This window comes from Oxyura jamaicensis, chromosome 1, assembly GCF_011077185.1.
Source record: "Oxyura jamaicensis isolate SHBP4307 breed ruddy duck chromosome 1, BPBGC_Ojam_1.0, whole genome shotgun sequence".
Taxonomy (NCBI): domain Eukaryota; kingdom Metazoa; phylum Chordata; class Aves; order Anseriformes; family Anatidae; genus Oxyura; species Oxyura jamaicensis.
Window position 1 is genome coordinate 6,561,436 of NC_048893.1, and position 21,413 is coordinate 6,582,848.

A 21,413-nucleotide genomic window follows, 5' to 3' on the forward strand; every position below is an offset into this window, starting at 1 on the left:
TTTTTTTTTTTTTTTTTTTTTTTTTTTTTTTTTTCCCTAGGGTAAACTTATTCTCTAGATAGGAAGCACTTTAAGGTAACAAATGCTCTTTCACCCCATGCATGCACAGCATATACTGGAAGAGCTCCTGCTCTGCTTGCTATGCACAAAGAACATAGTATGGTCCAAGGGAAAAGGATCTAAATTAGTTGTCAGGGCTCTCCTTTAGCAGTAATGGACTCTGCAGCCTTTTACAAGTCACACCAACCTCTCCTCGGGGACTCCTGGTCACCTTCTGGTTCACTCCCTGCTCCGTACTGCGGCAAGCACCATGAGTCATCAGCATAACAATGACCATGCGGTACTAATGCGCGTAGCAATCGATTATTACTATTTTTCCCAAAGATGTTAGAATGTCTGTTATGCTCTCCTACATCTGACTTTTAATTCCTTGTAAATATACCTAAATATATATATATATTGGTAGAGCTTCACACTTCAAACGTGGCATATTTTCAGCAAACTGTTCCAGATATCACTCATTTGTGCACGCAGACAGGGTGGTAATTACATGAGAGCATCCAGGTCTCCTGGGAAAACATTTGTAGGAGGCTTAGTTTAGTTGTAGAAGAGAACAGGAAAATGTATTTGTTACTGAAATTTGTGAGATTTGCTGCAGAAAAAAAAATCAATGTAAGTTCATAGGAAGATGACCAAAGTGACCCAAGGCACTGGAATGCAGTAGTATGCATGAAATATTTTTAAAGGACTAATTAAGATTTAAGGCTTAAAGTGTCCTTTTAGTGCTTATTGAGCCTCTTGTAGTTACTGCATCAACCAGTACTTCGAGGTGTGAGCGGTGATCGCCCGGATCAATCGAGCCAAGGCACTGGGCTGTGCATCACTCAGCTGTGCTGTAGCAGAGCAGGTCAATCGACTGCACTGAAGAGTGTTATCTATAACACATAATGGAAAACACACTTGCAAAAGTCATTCCAGACATGAAAAAAAAATACTAATCTGTACACATAATTGCTTTTTAATATTTTTTTCCTTTTTGCTTTGAATAACACTGTGAGAACTGATACGCTTCCAGTGCAAGACCATGTCAGCAGGTTGTATCCAGCCCTGGCTACTCAGCAGCCTTGGCAGATGTTGGATGCTCCAAGCCAGGGCTGCAGGAAAGGGACATCTCCCGTGGGCATGGACGGGGGCATCTCCCCAAACACCTCCTGCATTCCTGGCTGGGTGCTGGGCCCATCCTGCCTTCCCCTGTCCTGATAGCTCCCAGTGCTAAGCGTGCTGAGGACCACTCTGGGCTCAAGCAGGGAAAGGTGCCCCTCGGACACACGGCCTGCACTTTTACACTCCCGTTCATCTTCTGAGTGATGCCAGGATTTTGCGTCGCCTGTGCTGGGAATGCTTTGCCTGTTAGTGCAGAAAAACTCTAGAGGGCAAGAGTTAGAATGGGTCCTCCCTGCATGAAGACACCCACAGAATAATAAATGTGGTCATCCTGTACAACTAATTCAAAGGAGGAACCTGGAGTAAACCTGAGCTTTTCTCCCAGGTGCCTCTGCCTTTTAAGAGCAGGGGAAGGATGCTCTGTTCTGGAAGAAAACACAGCAGCTCTTTAGTACTGTGCAGAATCGATGAAGAAGAGCTGAGATGAAGAGGGAACAGCCTGATGCAACGTCTGCAAACTCAGAGGTTGGACCCAATACCCCAGAGCCCAGCTCTCCGAGGATGCGATGCCCGTTTTGGAGCAGCTTTCTGCCGTGTAGGCAATTGGCAGTGCCTGTGAGGGGGCACTGAGGAAGAGAGGACACGGCCCGGTACCTCTGCATTTACAAATTCCCCCCAGATTCTCTGTTGGTGCCCCAAAAGCATTTCAGAAGGCGTTTCCTGGGGTGCAGTGCAGAGGTAAGACAAGACTCGGTGCATGCCTCCAGCCTCCCTGGTGGGGAACCACCGACCTCCCTCCCCTCTCCACCCCTTCGTGCAGCACAATCCCAGGTGACACCTTGGGTGGCAGCATCACCACCTCTCCAGGGCCGTGAAGCATCCCAGGGAGCCCAAACCACTTCAGACAGTGATTTTTTATTTTTTTTTCCACCCAAATCTTTAAGTCTTTCCAGTTCAGAGTAGCGAGAGGCTGTGGAAATTGCCTTGCCAAGCTGTTTGTTTTCCAGTGTGTTTTAATGCAGTGCTGTGTGTGTGTGAGGCAGACCCTGTATCTCATTAGGCATCCCCTAAATCATCCGTGTCCCCCTGAGAGCACATTTCGCTGGGAAATGCGAGCGCCGGGGCTCTCCCACGGTACACAAACACACGTGGGAGCCACGTGCTGTGATGATGGGCACCTCCACAAAACCCCATGACGGCCAGGAGAGAGACCTTACATGCAGAGCAAGGACAAAACTGAGCTTTAAATATGGGAAGAGCTCGATCCACATCCTCCTCCCTAGGAGGGGTGCAGAGTTTCAGCTGCAGATTTATGCTGGCTCTTGGAGCTGCTCAGCTGGGGCGGTGGCTTTCCATCCTACATAAATGTCCTGGTGTGGAAGTAGCAGGGTCATTCTGCTGCTCCCCCATCCACAGAGCAGTTGCTGGTGGCACCTGGTACAAAACATTTAGTCTCGGACGGGATGCCAACAGTGCTGCGGTGTGTGTGGGGCGGCTGCAGCCACGCTGGATCCCACGCGGTCAGGAAACCCAAACAAAGTCAGATTTATTTTGGTTGGGCGAGCTGGGAACTTCTAAGAAGGAAAAAAAAAATAATCCAGCCACAGAGCCTGAGCCTTGCAGGTTGGCAAGCCCAACAGCCATTGTTGGGATGTGTTACACGTGGAAGTGTACACACACAGGATTTCTGCTGGCCAAAATGGCAGTATTGACCTCTTGGTTTTGGTTTGCGGCTTTCTAGGAGATTTTTAGTTGACCCTTTTAAAGTGAATTTAAGTAAAAAGGGTCATCTCACCTCCCTTTTTGTGCCCGCAAGGACTTACCCATAGATCACTACACTAAGTCACATCACATCCCAGCAGTGCAGATAGAGGCGGAAAAAGGCATTTTGCTACACACGCCACACAGCAGGGACGCAGTGGGAAAGACAGCTACGTCACAGGGTCTTCTGCTCCCTGTCTTGACAGGTAGCCTGTCGGAGCCAGGCATGGGCAGGGAATAAACCTCCAGGCTTCCTTTGACCCCTGAGTAGGTGGGCTGCAAAGGTGACTTGGATCAGAGGGAGGCACCTCTTTGTTATTCATCAACATAAAAGTGCTTCCAGAAGCTTGGAGCTGATCAAAATTCTGGCTGGGACCTCCTCTGAGTATCTGATCTGAGAGGAAACCAGTAAAAGTCATTTTGGCCCCTTAATGGCATTCATCTCCCGGCGCAGAAGTCAGGGACTCCAACTCACTCCGCAGCTTTGGAAAATCATTTGTGGTTTTCTAGGAAGCGGGACATATTGAGATTTATAGCGGTGCTGGGGATTAAGTTGTTAAAAACCTGGGAGAATGAGAAATAGCAAGGGCCGTTATCAGCTGCCGTTGTCCCCAGGGCCATACAGGACAATCTGCTGCTGACTTAGGGAGCCGAATTGCCTGAGAGAGGAAGGGGCAGCCTGGGCTTTGGAGCTGGAGGAGGCTGGAAAGCAATTCAGCCACTGCTTAACCTTGTGTGTGCTGAGTGCTGGGCTCTGCCCGCTCTGGGGCTGCAGGGCAAGCTGCTCTCCAGCTGCTGCAAGCAGCGAGCCAGCAGGGATGGCTGGAGGCTGGTAGTGCCCGGTGACCTTGGGGTCCAGCTGGGCACCTAGGCTCACCACACTTGGTCACACAGAGCCTTACTGTATCTCCAGGGGACACTGCTAAGCCCTAAACCTGGTTGGGATGGGATCAAAAACCTCCTACAGCTTCCCTGTGGGACTCACACCTCCATCGCATGACCCTTCCTTCTCCTTCACTCCCCACCCAGACTGGGTCTCGAGACTTCAGACACTCCGCTGCTCCTCTCAAGTTCTCCCTAACACAACATTTTTCCCCTCATGCATACCATGCAGTTTTACTTTTGTTGTCCTTTAAGCCACACTCAGACCTTCTGCAGGCACTCAGACCCTCAGCAACAGCAGCAACAAGGGGATGTGTATGACTGTGGTAACCTGTGGCTGTGTGGGATGAGACTCCATGACTTGAGATGTCCTTCCTGGACTTATGACCATGCTAACAACACCCAGGCTGCTATCTGAAGCCTTGACTTTGCTGGAATGTGACATGATCCCTGCAGGAGATCATCCTTGCACCATGGGGTGCTGCAGTGCTGTGTGGCCCGGAGCGACAGAGCGCTGTGACCACAAGCATCACCAAATATTGCCATGCACTGCCAGTGCAATAATCAGTGCAAATATGCAACAGGACCTGCAGATACACAGCAGCAGGACCACTTGGCATTGTCTACCAGCAGAAATGGGAAAGTAAAAGCTCTCCCTGCTGTGGCACGACGCATTTCCCTGCCTGACACCAGCACTCGTGGCCCTGGATAAGGGGAGCCAAAGGCAAGAGCACCCCACAGCCTGAGGACATCCCCCCAAGGCTTTCCTGCAGAACCAAACCCCGAAGCCGCCCTTGGGTTAAGGTTAAGGTTAGCACACACGCACACAGAAACAGAGTTTGCTTTATCTGGAAGGGACAAACCCCAAACAACTCCCACGCATCGAGGCCAGAGCCTCAGCTGGTACAGATCAACTTAAAACCTCCTTAAAATGTTACTTGGTGCTTATTTCTGGAAGTTAACGGTAAGTTGTACCAGGAAGGTCAGCACAAGCAGGCAGGCAGGCTGGTGGTCCGCTGCCTGGCCAGTGTCAGCATCAGGGTTCAAGGAGAAAGGGGCTCAGTACGGTAGTTTCAGCTCCGCCAAGACCTATTTGGTGCCTGGCAGGCAGGGAAAATGGCACGGACACCCACACCAGTGATGGCCCCCTCCATGCACAGACAAAAGGTGCTCTTCAGAGCCTGGGGAGCAAGGCAGAGGGGGCGGATGGGGACACCCCGGTGTCCAGCAGCACAGCGCAGGGCTGAGATTTCAGCCGGTCTCCATAGAGCCACCGCGTGCGCCGCGCGGGCACCACACCCCCTTCCCGGCAGAAAGGGCGAGCGGGGCCGGGGTTTTGTTCAGGATGAGGTTTAAAAACCCCGAACCGAACCGCTAAGCCGGGAGGAGGTCAGATTCCCTGTGACCTGGCTTGCCTGGGGAGGAGATTTGCCTGCTCGCTCCGTCTGCGTGCGCTGTGTGGCTAAACCACTGCCAGGGCTATTATTAGAAACAATTGTCTCCCCTGGAAATTTTACATAGAGGCTTGAAACAACTTTTCTCATGCCCTCCCCAGCAGCGAGCGGGCTAACAATGCGGCCGTGAAAGCCTCCTTCCGCGGAGCATGTCTGCGAGGCGTGCAGATACACCCCTACGGGCACCGCTCGCGAGCACGGCTATTTATTTGTCTTTTCTGACCCTGGATCCGCAACAACTTTTCTGCCCTGATTTTGCAAAAGGTGCACGGGGGAAGGGAAAAACAAGCCGGGGGCTTTACCCCTTGGGAAGACACCCCCCCCCCCCCCCCGGCATTAAACTTGCTGCAGCCATTTGGGAAGGGAAGGAACCGGCCATTTTAGGGGGGACAAACATTAGGGGGGGGGGGGGGGGGGGGAATCACACACCAGCCCTTCTCCCCCCACCCTCTCCTTCACTCCAGTGCAAAAATAAATAATAAAAATACACAACAAACCCACACCCAAAACCCGGTCGCCCAGCTCTTCTCCGTTACTCGCCCACCAAATTCAAGGCTGATTTTTATTTTATTTTATTTTATTTTGGAGGGGGGAGGAAAAAGGAGAAGAAGGAAACGAAGCGGCAGAGCAGAGCTGCCCACATTTCTCTCCGTTTCAGATAAATGGAGGGAGGGGGCGTGGAGCCACTCGCACACTGCGGCTGGGCTTCCCGGTGGGATGAAGGGGACCCTGGGGCCACCCCACTGCAGACAAAGACCCCGTTACCTTCTCCCTGTCCCTCGGTAGCTCCTCAGCTCTGCTCGGGGGGCGAGAGCATCCCGCTGCGGCAGCGTCGGAGGCCGCGGCGCTACCGCCTCACATCCATCTCCCGCACCTCCTTGGTGGCTCGGCGGCCCTGCCACTCCTTTCTGCTGCCCTCCACGGGGTCTTCAGCCTCCCTAGGAGTGGGGCGATGGGGAACCCATTCGCCCCATGCTCCTCCCTGTGATGCCGCAGCCCGCTTTCCCCTTCCTTTCCCCGCTTGCTGGCCCCGGCTCCCAGCTCCCGCACGGCCGCTGCCGCGCTGTGAGGTTGGAGCTGGAGAGAGAGAAGGAGGAGGAGGAGGAGGGGGGGGAGGAAGGAGGAGGAAGGCGGGAGGAGGGCAGCGAGTAGCAGTTGGCGCTGGGTCATGTGGAACAGATGAACCCGGCTCGGGTCTGCCGACATCTGGGCTCCCCCTCGCTTCTGGGAGGAGGAGGATGGCGGGATGAAGGGATGGAAGGGTGCAGGGGTGGGGGCATTCACACCCCCCTCACATCCCCTAAAACCTACGTGTGGACACCTTACACTAAGGGGGATGCTCTAAGGACCCACACAGCCCCAGCAGGGAGGAAGAGGAGGGCAGTGAGGGACCTGGGTGGCCGCAGGGCTGGGGGCTTCCACCTCTGCTGGAAATTTCCCCCTGCCCCCAGCTGAGAGGAGGTGCAGCTTGTGATGCTGTGAAAGCACTCGGACCAGTGGAGGATGCTACCCGGCTGTAAAGCATCTTTACAATCTCACTAGCAGTGGCCCCCAGTGCAAGGATATTGCTATTAAAGAAATCAGTCAAAACAGACTTCAGGTAAGCAAAAAGTGATGGTTTGTTGGTTTGTGGGTAACACAGCAAGAAGCACTCACACAACGATGCCTGCAGTTATGGCTCTGACTTGCTACCACTGCTTTGCCCCCCCCCCCCCGCCCCCTCCCCCAGCATTTTCTTTCTGGGCCTGGGGTTATTCCCACCAGGTAAAACCCCAAGGTTGCCATTGTGCCATGCTCTGGCACAGGGATGGCCCCAAATTGGTCTGTTTTGGGAGAGAAGGTGGGGAGCTGAGCCCTTTCCTTCGTTTGTTTTTAGTCAATGAGAAGTGACCACCAATGTCACCACTAAACCATGTCCCTAAGCACCACGTCCAACCTTTCCTTGAACACCTCCAAGGACGGTGACTCCACCACCTCCCTGGGCATCCCATCCCAACGCCTGACTGTTCTTTCTGAGAAGAAATGTCTCCTCATTTCCAACCTGAACCTCCAGTCCTCTAGTTCCCTCTGGTCCTATCCCTAGCTACCTGTGAGAAGAGGCTGACCCCCAGCTCCCCACACCTTCCTTTCAGGCAGTTGCAGAGAGCAATAAGGTCTCCTCTGAGCCTCCTCTTCTCCAGGAGAAGACCAAACACCCCCAGTTCCCTCAGCTGCTCCTCACAGGACTTGTGCTCCAGGCCCTTCACCAGCTTCATAGCACTGCTCTGGACACGCTCCAGGGCCTCAATGTCCTTCTGGTAGTGAGGGGCCCAAATCTGAACACAGGACTCGAGGTGCAGCCTCACCAGAGCTGAGTACAGGTGGACGATCACCAATGATTTCCCCCAACTTGGTGTCATCTGCAAACTTACTGAAGGTGCACTCAATTCCCACATCCAAGCCATCAATAAAGATATTAATGAGGATGGGCCTTAGCACCGATCCCTGGGGAACACCACTGGTGACCAGTCACCAGCTGGATTTCACCCCATAAATGATGGAGATGCCACAAGCCTGGACATCCCATCCACTGCAACAGCCTTGGGGGGCTGCAAAGTACTTTTGGGTGCAATCACCAAAAACCTGATGACACCAGATGACACCAAGTTAGGTACGTGTGTCGATCTGCTCGAGGGTAGGAAGGCTCTGCAGGAGGATCTGGAGAGGCTGGACTGATGGGCTGAGGTCAACTGCATGAAGTTCAACAAGGCCAAGTGCTGGGTCCTGCACCTGGGGTGCAATAACCCCAAGCAGAGCTACAGGCTGGGAGATGAGTGGTTGGAGAGCTGCCAGGCAGAGAAGGACCTGGGAGTGATGGTTGATAGTCGGCTGAATATGAGCCAGCAGTGTGCTCAGGTGGCCAAGAAGGCCAACAGCATCCTGGCCTGTATAAGAAACGATGTGGCCAGCAGGGCTAGGGAGGTGATTGTCCCCCTGTACCCGGCTCTGGTGAGGCCGCACCTCGAGTACTGTGTTCAGTTTTGGGCCCCTCGCTACAAGAAGGACATCGAGGTGCTCGAGCGAGTCCAGAGAAGGGCTACGAAGCTGGTGAGGGGCCTGGAGAACAAGTCCTACGAGGAGCGGCTGAGGGAGCTGGGCTTGTTCAGCCTGGAGAAAAGGAGGCTCAGGGGTGACCTTATTGCACTCTACAGGTACCTCAAGGGAGGCTGTAGCGAGGTGGGGGTTGGTCTATTCTCCCACGTGCCTGGTGACAGGACGAGGGGGAATGGGCTAAAGTTGCGCCAGGGGAGTTTTAGGTTGGACGTTAGGAAGAACTTTTTTACCGAAAGGGTTGTTAGACATTGGAACGGGCTGCCCAGGGAAGTGGTGGAGTCACCATCCCTGGAGGTCTTTAAAAGACGTTTAGATGTAGAGCTTAGGGATATGGTTTAGTGGGGACTGTTAGTGTTAGGTCAGAGGTTGGACTTGATGATCTTGAGGTCTCTTCCAACCTAGAAATTCTGTGATTCTGTGATTCTGTGAACCTGAGCACCAACACAGTTACCTATCCTTTCTCTGTGGGCACAGACACTAGAAAATGGAGCCGCATTTGCAGCCACATACAGGCCCTGCTGTCCAGCTCACTCCACTCAAGGGCTGGCTCTGGTTAAGGGCCTAAATATAGAGGCAGCTCTGGCCTCTGGCTGCTGAGGGTCAGGAGGAGCAAGTGGTTGAAGTGGCCTGGCTCTGCCCTGGAGGCCATCTGAGGTCAGGACACCGTGGCAGGAGGCAGCAAAGGTGCCCCGTATCTACCCCAAGAAAAACAGGGCTATGTTGCAAGGGTAAAGCTGCGTCCTGGTGGGGTTTGCTGGGTGCATCCAATCCACGTCTAGTTCAGTCCATGAAGTACCCACAAGAGGCAAACCAGCAAAACACAAGCTTCAAAACTTCCTGGAATTTTAATCCCATAATTTCAGGCAGGGGCAAAACTTAAAGCTGCCTGCTAAACTTGGCTTTGCTCTTTTCCTTCAGCTGAGGTCACAGCAAATCTCCATCTGGTTCCATCTTTAGCAGCAGTAGCAAAGAAGCGCGGGTGAGTCTGGCCCCCAGCTGTGGTTCAGCCCAGATCCTGACCCCTGGTTAGGACCAGGGATGAAAAACCACATTCCCAACATGCCTCTCACTAAAACTGAAGGCAAAGCAGCTTCAAAGGAGCGCTCACCATGCGGGTGCCTGCTTGTGCGTGCTGCAGTACAGGAATATGCCAAGGCCCTGGGCATTGCCTCAGGGGTGGGCAGATCCTTCAAGTAGCAGGACCCCAAGGCGATTCCCCCACCCGTCGCTGCATGGCACAAGTCCTCCTTCCCTACACACCCTGCCCTGGCAGGATCTGCCCCCAAACCTGGAGCAGGGCCAGGACATGGTGCAGCTTATGCAGCTGGTGGGGAAAGAGCTCACCTGGTGGATTAAAGAGGCTGCAAGAGATTGGAAGCCTCTAATTGGGAAGTAATTTGTATCATGCATAGTAATAAAAACTGGAAAGCATGGCTTGCTCTGCCTGGAACTGCAATTTTCACATTTCAGTGCAGGTGTGGGGAGTTTCATCAGACTTGGCTTGGAATTACAGGCTCTCAGCAACAGTCCAGCCTCTCCCTTCGACACATAGCCTGGATAAGCAGGTATGAGTTTTGGACAAGTTTGGAGGCAGCCAGAAAGCATCCCTTCTCATGGGATAAGAAGAGCTGGTGTCATGGTGGGGTGGTCTACTGGAGGTGCCCAAAGATCATCCCACCACTGTGAGGCTCTAATGGATACACCAACATCTTTGGGGTACTGATTGATATTCCAAAAGATGGAAGGACCTGGGTCACAGACCAATTTCATGTTTCCTTAATTCTCTAATTCATGATGAAACATTTGTAATAAAAATAAATTACTGGTTTGAATGAAGGTAATATCCTGTGGGTACCTGATGGAGCTAACAAAGAACCTTGAATTGGGGACTGTTTGTTATATGGAAGGATAGTAGAGCACTGTTTCTGCCAAGTATTCATCATGAAAGCCTAACCAGAAAAAAGTTGTTTTCTCCTGGAACAGGACAAGAAACTTGCTTTGGATCTTGTCTTTGGTTCGTTGCACACCTCCTTCCCAAAGACACCCTGGGGCCTGTAAGTAGAGAGGAATATTGCAATGAATGTGGGGCTCACTGTTGGCTCAGCAAAACGGCTGCTGAAGTTCACGCCAGCCTGATTAAAGCCTGCAGGACAGCTGCACTGCAGCACAGGGACAGCACTGTGTGCCACCCAGACTTTGTTCTCCCCTTCTTCCTCTCCCAGACTCACATGCTGCTATTCAGATTTCCTCAACAGCATCCTTTCAGGAAAAAAAAATAAAATAAAATAAAATAACACACAACAAACACCATTCACCTCATGCACATTCCACTCTAAACCTAGTTCTCATTCAGCAGTGGTAGCAAGAGTACTTTTCTTCAAGGAGGTTCTGTAATTTCACAAGGTCTCTGGAGCTGTCAATACCCAAACAATACGACCCAGTAACAAACATTTAGTCTGAAGGCAGCAGAGCTGCTGTCACTGCGATGATTAGAAGCAGGCAATAGCTGCTTCTCTTCCGAGCTGCTTGTATCATGGCAAGACCCAAAAAGACAACAGTAACCCAAATATTTAACTTTGACATACGCAGAGGGAAGCCTCCAGCAAGCAGCTGCCTGTGAGCCGAAACAACAACATGCTGATTTCTTTTTGTTGGTTCCTGATAAGCAAGGAAGAAACACCGTGGCCTTGTGCTGGAGAGCCACTGTTGACAATTCACTTCCACTCTTTTTCGCAAAGATTAAAGTACCAAAATACTTTACAGGGAACGTGGCGATAGGACTGTGGGTGCCATCAAAATGTGTGAGCTGTTACATGAACATTTCTCATGTTTTCAGAAAAGCTTAATGAATATTGTCTATCCTGGAACTGCATTAATTAGCACTAACGAGTTAGAGGAGACGTCTTGTCACCAAGCAATGTTCACACTTACACGACGATTTGCATCCGTAAGCGGTGCAGCTCGTTACAGGAGTCAATGCCATTCCCCCGTTTGGCACATCAGAGACCCCTGGGAGGTGAGGGAAGGTTTTCAAAGAACATTTAGGATATGCTAAAGGTATCTAACTGCCAGGCTTCCTGTGGGAGGTGTTTAAGGGCCTAACTCCCATCGATTGCCCAACCTGCAATTTTTGAGTGGCAGGAAAAGATTGAAAAGTTCTGAAATTTAAAAAGCAACATGGCCCTAAGTGACTTGGGACCTGAAAACCATTTTCAGAGCTGATAGAAGCACATGAATCTCACTGTGAATCAATGAAGCTGGCTTATTCTCCCTATCAAGTGACATCCAGCCCTAGAAAATGAAGGTTAGCCTTAGAGTTAATTCATGCAGTTCCTCTGAAATGAGGTATAGCAAGCTCTTGTCTGCCCATGAGCTCTGATATAAATTGGATGGAGAAGAAGCTAGCGTGCTCCCCTCTGCCCAGTTGAGACAATTTATATCTTCCATACAGCAAATGTGGTTTGACCCAGGGAGCAGAAACTGGACTGACGTGACCCATCTGGTCACCCAAGCCACTGAGCTGCTCGCATCCTCTTCCATGGACCATGACCAGTGAGAGAGAGATGAAGAGCCGTGTGTGCCACTACTGAACCTGTCCCCATTGCTTCATTTTTCCTTCTAAATCAGACTGGGATGAACAATGTCCTTGAGATATCTCACGCTGAGAGTTCTGGAAACCAGGTGGAGACCAGGGTGGATTTCGTTCAGAAATGTAAAATGCCATCACTCAGGAGCAAGACTTGACTCGTATAACTGGAAGAGCAATGCCAACTGTCACAGCACAGCACACTTCAGACTGGGAATATCTCCAAGCTTGCTGTGTGGACCACGAGATGTTTCTAATTAAGCCTTTCACTGAAGCGCTTCACTTTGGAGATGAACCGTGGGTGTTATTTCCCATGCCATACTTTCATTAATTTCCAGGACAATCCCTTAAGTAATTGCGGCACAAGGGGAGGAGGGGAATGGGAAAAGCAGGACTTTAGCTTTGGACAAAATAAGCCTCCAGGGCATCTGATTAATTTTCACACAGGCTTAAAGGATCTGGAGAGCTGAAGAGGGAAGAAAGCAGACCTTGACGTTCCCAAAGAGCCAATGCAATAAATCCCCATTCATTAGGCAAAGAAAGTGCATGCCAGCAGGATGCTGAGCTATCAGACAGCAAATGAAGCTGAGCTGGCCCATCTACAACCTTCTGCCTTCGTGAAGCAGCCAAAATGGATGGTGGGGACAATTCCAGCTGGTTGGTGCTATGACCCATGGGGTCACAAATCCTGCCTGCTGCCTCCAGCTCGGGGCTGGCACAGGAGGGACACGAGTCACGTGGAAGTCACCCGTGTCCCAGTTAGCTCCGGGTAATCCTGGCCTCTAAGAGGCCAAAAAAAACCAAGCAGCTGCAATGTGAATAAAAGGGAATAAAGATGACCTAGGGGTATTGCCAGCCCTCCCTGGGTGATCCATGCCTCGCTGAGGTGATGCCAGAGGAAGGGGTATTCTTGTAGTCCCCTTTCTTTGCACCAATCCAGGGTTGGGGGCTAGGAGAAGACAGAAGGAAACCTTACTGATGGAAAGGGATTGGAGCCCTCTCTGTCTTTGCAGAAGGAGTAGGAGGGGCGAGGGGTTCCCCTGTGTGATGCGAATTCCTTCTCCCTCTATGGGGTGGAGGAGACACATGGAACCCTGCTGCCCTCTTCTTCTGAGCTGAGCAAAGCTCTGGTTCAGGATACTTTTGCTATTCTCAGAATAAAACCATTTTCACCAGAAATGGCCTGAAAATATAATCATACAGGAAAGAATGGGCCTCATCTCTCCCTAAAATGGGCTACATGCTGGTAGGAGATGGGTAGGCCTTGCCCCAGGGGAGGAGAAGAGCAGGGGTGTTGGAGATGGATACGGAGGCGAGGAGGAAAACCAGAAACCAGTCACATTGTTGGCAGCAGAGGCCTGGAGAGATGTTCTTAGACCAGTGATATGGTACAGAAAGAAATAAAATGCCACTAATAAGAGGAAATCCCATTCCTACAAAGGCTAGTGGGCCACCTCCATGTCTGTGAGGGAACCACTGAGTAAATGGCAAAGGAGAAAATGGCAGGAACCTGAGAATAAGGGTGAAGAAAGATGAGGTTCTGCTCCCCACCCTTTCCTCAGATGTCACAGCTAACAAGTGCTGGTGAAAGCCTCCCAGGAGCCTTCTCGGATGACAAAAGGCAGCAGAGGTAACTGTGAAGGACAAAATGAGTCAGCGGAGTGCTCTGAGCCCAGAAACACATCTTCTGAAAGCAAAGTCTCCATGTAGCTCTTGGATGGGGCTGCATAACAAAGCAGTTTATTGTACGGAAGAGGAAAACAAACTAATTCTTGTTTTATTTGGCTATTGTACCCTTTGTATTTAGCATGATACCAGATAAGAAGAATATTTCTGTAGTTTTACACTGCCTTCCACTGAGGATCACAAAACTTACACATGTTGGAAAAGCTTTGTATTTCAAAAGGTGCCACATTTTGCAGAAATCCCAAGGACATTCCGAAATGGCATTGAATTAATTATTGACAGATTTTGCTAAATAAATAAATGGAAAAAAAATCAAAAGACAGTTAGATAATAGACAGCATCAAAAAAGGCTCATGAGTACTTTGAATGCCTTGAAATGAAAAGAACCTCAGCTACTCTGCTTTCTTATGTGAAATTACTTTTCCAGCCACCATACTCAAAAAAAGGATCAATATTAAAGTGACACAGCCAAATGACAATCTTAGCAATTGAAAAAAAAAAAGTGTTGCAAGCTTGCTTGCCAATTTCTATTACTTTTCAGGCATACTGTTTTGTTTCTTAAAAATGTTTTTCTCTCATCAATCGCTTGCCCTCAAAACAACACCAGAGAGGCCTCCTGACTATCATAGGAAATAGCTGCTGTAGCCAAAGCTGATGTAGGTGTTAGCAGGGGGTAGCCTAATTTCAGATGCAGTTGTGATTCTTAATGTAACCTTTTCTCCTTATTGAAAGTTTTCGCTGTCTCTGAGGCAAGATCATTACCTAGGTTGAACAGATGGGAACACGGAGGCATAGAGAGATCAGTTTACCTGGGTAAGGTCCCATCCCAAATCAGAGAGAAATCTGGAAATAAACTGCATACCTTGTGACACCGAAGCCTTTGTGCAAACTCAAGACCCTTCTTTCTCCCCCAGCTAATGAATTAGGGATTAACAAAGGCTGCTCCATTTCTTACAGTTTAATCGGTGATTTCTACTTCACACTTTGGTTTGCTTTGGCTTTTTTTTTTTTTTTTTTTTTTAAATCTTTATGAGGCAATCCTTGCAAAGAGAGGAAGCAAACAGAAAATAAATCTCGGATCAAGTAAGCCCCCATGTCATAAAAGAGCAATGGACGGATCTCATTTGCCAGAAAATATTTATCTGACCAATAATGTTTGCATGTAGGCCCAGTCAATTGCTTTAATAGCAAGCGCTCAAATTATATTTAATATGAAAACATTTAAAACGGGCTGAGCATCTTCTATATAAACATAGAAATAGTCATAATTGTGCTCTGTTAGAGCCAAAGGCTCAGTATTACTTGATTTATTGTTTAACTTGAGTCTAATTGCTGCGTAGCCAACGTCGCTGGGAGCATGGGCTTCTATGGCTCATCTGACCACAATTTCCTTTTCATTACTGAAGCATATGAGGAATAAAACCCAGCTCTCCTGATACCCTGTCCAGGGCAGTCACCACAAGACTATTAACCCTCAGCTAAGGCGATTGAAGCACTTGATTAATTCCCTCCATAAGGGTTGCTCATTTCCCCTATACAAGCAGTGGCCTGGTTTCTGAGCACCCCGTGGTCTGCCCAGTTTGCTCCAAAAAAATATCTCTGTGAAGGTTCAGGTTGGAAATTAGGAGACATTTCTTCTCAGAAAGAGTGGTCGGGTATTGGAACGGGTTGCCCTCCTGCTCTCTTTTACAGGAAGAGATGGAGGTGCCTGTCTCCAGACAGTGAGCTGATTCCTAAAACGTTAAACATCTAATCCCCACGTTGGGTAGAGATCTGACCTGGCCAGCACTACCTGAGAGTTAGGATTTGCAGGCAGGATGCTGGACGTGCACTAAAGCACCTTTTCCCCTTGCCAGCTTTCTCTCCCAGAAGCAGAGGGCAGAAGACACTTGGTCTCTGAAGACTGATCAACCCCATCAGCTGCTCAATTACCACTAAAAACACACTTTGGTGACCATTACAAAAGTAGCTTCTGCAACTCCACAATGTCATTGCAGTCTTTGGGCTACAGCAAACTAGCTGTGTGTGTTTTTTGGATGGGGAAGGATGGGTTTATGATGAGGTCTGTTCTCTCCCACCCATTTCTCAGTGACATTTTGCCTCTCGCTATCCTATCCTCATCTATAACCCACGTTTGATCATAACACACTTGCCTGTCTCTTGGAAGTGCTGTGAATTATAGCTCATTAAACCTTGGGAAGTGAATATAGACTTTAGCATAACACATAAGTCAACACTTGCAAAGCTGATATGTCTTGCTCCTTGGGCTTGCTGTATTTCAAAAAAGGGGAGAAATTATTTCAGATTAGCTGTAGCAGCGTATGTCACTGGTCCGATGGGATACATGGCAATTAAGCTAGACAACAAACAAAATAATGTTTGGCTTTTGGCTGTGTAGGAATGCTATGATGCTGACTGCAATCTTTGTTTATAAGATTTTGAGTACATTTAAAACATTTTCAGATTAAGTGTGTTGAGAGGGTTGTTATTAAAATGTTTCAGCGGCCTTATGGTTGGCTAGATACATATTTTTGGGTACAACAAGTCTTTCTGTGGCAGTTCTCATGGGAGACTGCATGGGAGAAAGAGAGGAAATAAAACTCGGATGCACCACTGTCCTGGATGTTTGCAGTAGCACTGCTTAGCTGCGGCATATAACAAAACCATAATGGGTACAAACACCTGTGAGGAGTTGACTGCATCCGTGCGCTATCCTATGCACATTCAGGGTGTAGCTAAGCAAAGTAATGATAAAAGGCTCCCCCATGCCTTGCCTGCTAATTGCTTGGCAGCCACCACCCTGGATGGAAAGCACAGTCTCACTGATGTCCTGGCAGCATGGGGCAGGACTGTGCTGCTCATCAAGGACCAGGGCTTGGATGTGTCCACCAGGCATGTTGGCAGAGTGGGCTCCCACACTCCCAGAGGGTTTGTACCATCTCAGAGGGGCAGCAGTGCAATTTCCCCACTGCAGCTATGGCTCCTGGATTAGAGAAATGCCCATTTCCCCATTTCCCAGCTTGCCTGCAGTCACTTCTTCCCCTCACCTTGCTTCCAGAGGCAGCTGCCTTTCTGCCGTGGCAGTGACCTGATGCCAAATCTCATGACAGATGACGTTCTTCTGAAAACCTGCTCTTCTGGACTGCTTCCAGTAGGTGAAGGAGAAGAGATACCAACTCTATGCTTTTTAATTAATTCTGTTATTTTAGGGTTTTATACTTTTTGAGCATTAGTACTTTTAAAAACTGAGCTTGCTTTCCTGGTTAGAATGAAAGGAGTGGTTTGACACATTGGCTTATACGTTTTTTACTGTCTGGTGATGCAGACTTGCATATAGGAGACCGTCTCGTAGTTCATTTTATAATACCAGCAATCACTTTTCATATAGGTTCACTTATTCTTGGTTCATGAAAGACTATTGTGCTTGGTGGGTTCAAAAAGTTCAGCTGCCAGCTTCGCATGAGGCAAGGACTGAAATAAATGGGAACTAAATGAGAGGAAAATGGACAAAGCCAACAGTTAAAAGACAGCAACTCCTGTACAGGAGGGAAAAAAAAAAAAGAAAAAAGAAAAAAAGAAAAAAAGTTGTTAATTAAAGCTCTTTCTCAATAATTTGCCTGGAAACACAGAATGAAAAGCTGACCTGGGTGGTCTTGTTTCAAAGGACATAAAGATGTTGGCTTTGTGGAATTCCTGCAGGAATAGGCAGATGTTTTTTCTTGCCCCAAGTGGGAGAAAGGAGTCAAGTGTGGAAACAAGCGTTGGGAGGCAGGGAGGTGGGCAGAAAACAGGAAAACTGCTGCCTGTAAAACTCATCCTTGAAATCACCAGTACTAACATCAATCAAAAGGGCGAGCAGTCAATGAGTTTTGTGTTGCTGATGATGGCTGAGCATGGGGACAAGGCTGGGTGTGTACCAAGCACAGCATAAAAGACAGTTTTCCAGCTCTGAAAACTTACAGAGCACCCTCCATGCTCTGCATCCCACACCACACCAGCAAGCAATATGATTGCAATGCTGGTAAATTAATGGGATCCGCCCCAGGACATGATGAGCATGCTGGGGCTGCTACTGATGCCGGGGCACCGGCCCCTGAGCCAGGCACAAGCACAGAGAGATGGCATCCCAAGGAATGACTCACATTCAATCCAAAATGTAGCCCAAATTTGGGCCAGAAACCCAAGACAAGCCTTGAGCAATGCAGGACCACTGCTGCGAGCCCAGACCAGAGACCAAAGGATGGGGACAGCCCAGCCTAGCTTGTCAACCCAAGATTATTGAATTGGGAAAACTTACCCATTAAAAAAATGCTGCCGGTATTGTCTCTCTGAGAACTAATTTAAAGGGAAAAAGCTGCCTATGCCTCCCAGTGCCCTATTTGTGCACAGGTCTTCCCCTAAATTGTAATCACCGTTTTCCTCCTCCTTCCTCTTTACGGCTATTATTATCATTACTGGAGTTATTGCTGCACAAACAGAGTGTCTGTCCATGTGAGACGACGAAGTTACAGTTTCACTCCTAGATGGCAGTATAAATTATTACACAGGCTACCCTATAATCTTTGGTCATGTTGTACGGCACAGTAATTGATTCCCAAGTCACTAAAGCTAACTAACCTGACTGTAAATCTAATGCATGAGCAGTGTTTGCTATTAAAAAGTCAACATCTACAATAGTTACTATACTGCAATTACTGGGAAAGTGCTGATTTGCTCTGGGCTTGAGGCAGGGGATAATTGTAGCCTCTCTCGAGACCTTGAGTGTGATCATTGGTGGTGAGCAGAGGTGTTTTTCCAGTGGTGGTCACGTAGTGTGTGTCCTGGCACACTCACACCCGGAGCCTTACAGCATCACCGTCCCTGTCACACACAGCCACCAACGCTGGGCTGGGTCCTTCCAAATGCATGTGGCCAAAATCAACAAACCCTTTAGGAAGAGCACACAAATTTGGATTTTGGGCTGGTGCAGATCTTTGTGGCTTCATTAAAGTGCAAATATGGCGTTGATACACCTGATGGAAACCTGCCGCTTTCTGCTCCCACTTAGGCAGTGGAGTCAAGAAATCCTATGGCCTCTGAATGTAGGCCTTGTGGTTAGATCCTACCTAGAAAAATGAAGATATTTCATATTTAAGTTTCTAATTTAAGGGCCATACACTGGATATTTGCAAAGCATGCTCTGTACTTTGATGCTTTGTAGCTGCAGAGCAATTGGGGGAGCATGCAGCAGCCACTGCTTTGCTCTGCAGCCACGGTGGAGAAGCTCTGGGCACCAGGACTTGGCTGGTCTCTGTCCTGGTGGCTTTCCGTGGCACCACGAGGATGAGGAGAAGGTTACAAGGCCGCTGAGTTTCCCCACAAGGAGGATGGCGAATGTCAAGGCCATTCTGCTTGTCTCAAGGCAGGAAAGCACAACCCTTTAGAGGAGCTGATTTTAATAGCAGGTTTCCAAGTATTTTATGTAGGGCTGTGCAAAATATCTGGAGGGAAATCTGGAAGTCATTCCCTTTCATGGCTTTCACTAGAAGTTCCCTTTCCTGCTGATTTCCCCTTGCAAAGCAACAAGAAAGCCCAAGCAAATAAACAAGGCAATCCATAGGAAATACCCCATTTCCCTCTCATTTTTTACTCCCCCTAAAAAAAAAATAAAATAAAATCCTTAAACTGTTGGACGGCTGGAGACAGCTTGCTGCTATGACAAAGAAAAACGAGAATCTGCCACCTACTTTGATGTAAAATTGACTTTTTTTTTTTTTTTTTTTTTTGCTAAACTAGTGAAGACAACTGATTTCTACATTACCAAGTGACCAGGGACAAAATGACATAAATTATGGCGAAGGGTTGTAAATGTCATTTTTATACACTCCCTGGCAGAAACGGCGAATAATAATCATAATAAAAAAACGCTTACGAAGAGCGATTCATTTGACCCTACGGCTGAACGCTCATGAGCTCGGGTGCCAAAGGCAGCACCCTGCTGCTGTTAGCACGGTGTGGGCACGCTGCTTCGGCCACAGCTCCCAAACCCTGGCACCTGAGGGTGGGCATTCAAAATGAGCCCAATGAGCAGAAGGAGAAAAGCTGGAGGGAAGGGAGAGAAAAAAGAAGGCGGAAAAAAAAAAAGAAAGAAAGAAAAAATGCAACAAAAGAAAGCCAGATGTAGGGGAATAGTTTTTTAAATGAGTCCGTTTAGCGGTGCCTGTATTGCAGTCGAGCATCATTTTAATGGCGTGGCTGCTCATACATCATCGTGCTAACGAGGTAATGAGTAACTAGGTGCCTGTGTATCACGCGATGCTTTATTTCCACAGAACAACCTGAATCCTAAAATGTTTGAAAAGCAAAAACAAACAGCTGGGGTGCTTTGGGGATAGTGGTAAGGGGGGGAGAGTGCTCAGAGCTGTCCCCTGGGCAGACGGCGGGGCTTTGCCGGGCTCCTTGCTCGGCTGACACATGAGCTGGGCTTAGCTCAGCTCCTGCAGAGAGGAGGAGGAAGAGGCCCCTGCCCTATCTCGGCCCCCAGCTCGCTTGGGAAACAAAAGAAAAAAGCAGCCTGCCTTTACCACCGATCACCCTGCAACAGGCTGGGGCTGCACAGAGCCCTGCCACCTGCCTCCTGACCACCAGAAATCCCCCCAAAACCATGCAATCTGCAGCAGGATCAATGCACAAGGAGCTGGGTGCTCACGGCGGGACCAAAATGTTAAATACCGCCAGCATGCTCATTTATTTATGACTTCTTCAGCCTACAGTAACTACAAGCAATAATTGGACTGTGCTCGGCGGAGCTGGATTGATTTGCTACTTAATAATAAAACCGGGCCCTCCGTTGATAATGGCATCCCTAGAAACCAGCAGGCCGGGTGAAAAATGCATTCAAAGCACAATGCTAACCCCAAGAGCTCACGTGGCTCCCCATGCAGAGCAGGACCTTAGCCAGATGCAAATTTCGTACTGGCGACTGTTAAAACATGCTCTTTGTGGCCTCCCGGGCCTTTGACAGAGTATTTACCAACTTTGGCATTGCCGCTGCTTAGCATTTTGACAAAGGATGGCCAAACACGGCTCCTTTTTTTTTCCATAGCTCATAGTTTTCTGAAGGTTGTGGCTCACCCCGGTGCAATTTGCAGCGGCCGCCGGTTGCCTCAGAGTGAAAAGTGGCATTCAGAGTTAATTAGAGAGCAGCTCGGGGAGCCAGACCTCCCCAAACCCCTTCTTCATCTGCAGCCAGGGGAGCCTAAAGAGATGCAAATATCACAAACCTGGCCCCCACCGCGCAGTGCTCTGCAGAGGGACATTTGTGCATGCATGGAGGTTCTTCCACAGCTGCTCCTTGCAGCATCCTTGGGGTATCCCCATATCCTGCAGGGATGATACCTCCTAGAAGGGCTACACCTTGAATCACTCCCAAAACAACAACAACAACAACAACAACAACAAAAAACACCACTTGAGACTGCTTTGCATTGGGACAGGCTTCAGGAAAGCCAAGAGGACCAATTGATTGCTCAGCACACAGGTTAGGGACAAAGTCAGCTTCAAGGTGCCACCTCCCTTTGAAGATTGCCCAATTTAATGTGTAAATAAGAAAAAAGCCAAGTGCTTGAGGCGTGCGCACTATGATGGGAATGAGAGCATCGCCCACCTCATGCTTGCCTCCATGCCTGCTGCTCTGGGCAAAAGCACACAGCGCAGGTTTGCCTGCCTTGGAAATGCTCAGGACCTCTGTGCCCTCCATCGCCCGGCACCTGCAAAATGCTTTGAGCAGTCCCAGCCCCACAGCCACG

The 21,413-nt window shown here is 49.1% G+C and overlaps 1 protein-coding gene across 8 annotated transcripts in view; it reads right to left on the reverse strand.

The window, feature by feature from the left end:
• The window catches only part of FRMD4A (FERM domain containing 4A), a 355,878-nt gene that overhangs the window by 129,623 nt on the left and 204,842 nt on the right, over positions 1–21,413 (reverse strand). The window contains exon 1 of one of the 8 annotated variants that reach the window (XM_035334257.1): positions 6,027–6,351. The exons of the other annotated variants lie outside the window; for them this stretch is intronic. The gene's annotated coding sequence lies outside the window, so the exon portion shown is untranslated. Of the gene's footprint in view, positions 1–6,026; positions 6,352–21,413 lie in introns of those variants that run through there. 8 annotated transcript variants of the gene reach the window in all.